Raw genomic sequence first — 2,442 nt, 5'->3', positions numbered from 1 at the left:
ATTTAACCTTAAATAACTCCATTGTTAAAGATATCAGTAATCTTTTAATATCACAACCCAGTGGTGCCTCCTTTCATGATGTGATTAATCTTCTTAAACCTCACCAGCAAGTTGAATTCAGTTCCTACCTTAACATTGTTGCTGTATCCTTATCCGCTCTGGTTGGCTTTGCCATTTTTATTCTCAGTCTTACTCTTTGGTTCAAGTTTCGGTCTCAAACGACCAACCCTCCTGTCTCTTCCTCTCCTATACCTGCAGGTACTATCTTGATTCCCTTAGCATCATCCTCCACCGTGGAGTAATTGTATCTTGTGTAATGTTCATTTTGCTTTATTTTTGGGTGTTACCTTTGTCATGGGTATTATAGTTTTAGTTAGTGCACTATTGCCATCTGCCAGCTGTGGTGTGCTTTGAGGGGGGGAGTGTGTGCCGTTGTGCACTTGTTGTGTGGGCATGCGCCCATTATTGCTTATATGTTGTTTAATTAAATGCAAACTGGGAGGCTACTTTTTTTTATATATTTTTTTAATACCTAATTGTTTTTAACTTTTTGATTATTTGAAGTATAATGAAATAATTATTATTTTAAGTATCAATTTGTAAGAAAATATTGTTTATGTATAAAAATCTTTTTTTTTGTTAAAATATATTTATGTCTTTGTTAAGCTTTGTGGATTTAAAAGAAAAACATATGGACTTCAAAAGACTTTAAACATCATAAATTAATTTTTCCTTTTGTTTATATTAATATTGTGGTTAAGATTTATTATTGAGTTATTGCACTTAAGTGCAGGAAAGTGTAACATTTTAAGTTTCTCATCTCTATGTATTGTCATATCTATGGTCATCTTCATATTGGAAAGGAAAAGGTAGTACTTTCCTTTCTGTTTTTGTCAGCCATAATGTAGACATCAAAAGTTTTTTGTGCTCGTCACGTATCCATCGACATCCATGTCGAAAGTTGTGTATTTACTACCGCATTAGGTGAGTTTTACCGCCTTTTCCCCGGGAATCATTGTTTTATAATTATTTATGGGATAGTTTAATTTTTTGTTGTTAAAAAACTTGTTTAGCGGTCCGGGAGTTGGCGACCTCTCGCTGCCCCATGCCTGAGGTGTGATCCATAAGCTTCGCCCATAACATCTGGGCACCCCAGGGCTTGTCCCGTGGTTCTACGGCGATGGGAGCCGCCAACAAATATCCCAGGAAAGTTTTCGACGACTAAATCCTAAGCATGCAGCATGGGTAGTTAACCTGTTTCGGCCGCGCGTATCTTCTTGCAATCTCATCGAATATTTCATCAAACTACCCCTTTGGCTTCGAAATCATTTTATTATTGAACTATATTTTAATACTTTCTGTATCTTAAATTTACAATAATTTTTTTTTGAAAATGTAACTAAGTAATAATAATTTTTTTTTGAAAGTGTAACTAAGTAATAATTTTTTTGAATATGTAACTAAGCAATCATTTTGTGGGGCCCCATTTTTGTTTTGACTGTACGAATACTCAATTAATACTCTTTATCGTGTTTTAAATAAATATGTTTTGTTATGGCTGACCCGATATCAGTGTGTATTTTATGTTGCATTTACCTAACCTTTTTTAATTAATTTCTTATCTATATAAATTCTTAACAGGTTATCAACTTTTGTTCGGTAGTTTTCCCAGTCGGCATATTTCCTCTCTACTCATTATTTATTCAATACAACTAAGTGCCGTGCCATTGAGCCTAAGGTCCTGGAGTCTTCCGTCGTGATTTGCCTTGGTGAGGTTTGGTAAACTGAGCCAAGAGTAGATAACGGCTCACTTCACACATTTTAACAATATTGCTGCGAATAGCACAATAAAAACTGTAAGACAGATAGGTACTTATTATAACTTCTGTGATGTGGGCGATTAACAATATCACCTGATTTAATAGGTATCTCACCTTGAATTGAACTGTGCCTACCTTGGTCTTACAGTGGTGTTGTGATTTGTCGAATATACATATAATATAAATGGGAACAATTTACTCAAGATTTGTTGATAATGACTTGAACACTAAACCAATAAATACTACTGCAAATATATGGTCTTAAATTATTTATGTAGGTAGAACAAACAAACAAAACAAAAGGTAGTACATTTTGAATTGTAACACATTAAATATTCACACACACTTTCATGATTGCTGTAAATTATAAAAAAAATTCTAGTTCAGGTAATAAAACACAATAAACAGTCAATGTTTCAGGTAAAATCATTAAATACTATGTGTCAGATTGTATATTGTTAATTTTCCAGAGATAGGGTGTATTACGATGTAATATTCAGAATTTAGTTTAGCTTCCAGAACACTATAGGGTTCTGCAATATGTAGTTTTAAAATGTAGGCCGACTAACAGTTCTATGGCGAACAGGAAAATCGTTGAAACTAGACCACTGAGCATTTAGAG

General features: G+C 33.7%; 1 long non-coding RNA gene across 1 annotated transcript; it reads left to right on the top strand.

Annotated features, from left to right (window-relative positions):
- The first annotated feature begins 637 nt into the window (after positions 1–637).
- Positions 638–1,810, top strand: LOC134534728 (uncharacterized). The gene is made up of 2 exons (XR_010075528.1): positions 638–984; positions 1,074–1,810. It is a non-coding gene; the product is annotated as an uncharacterized LOC134534728 (long non-coding RNA).
- Positions 1,811–2,442: the final 632 nt, after the last annotated feature.

Source organism: Bacillus rossius, chromosome 8, assembly GCF_032445375.1.
Source record: "Bacillus rossius redtenbacheri isolate Brsri chromosome 8, Brsri_v3, whole genome shotgun sequence".
Classification (NCBI taxonomy): Eukaryota; Metazoa; Arthropoda; class Insecta; order Phasmatodea; family Bacillidae; genus Bacillus; species Bacillus rossius.
Note: the sequence above shows the minus strand (reverse complement) of the source record. Positions and strands in the feature narration are given on the sequence as shown.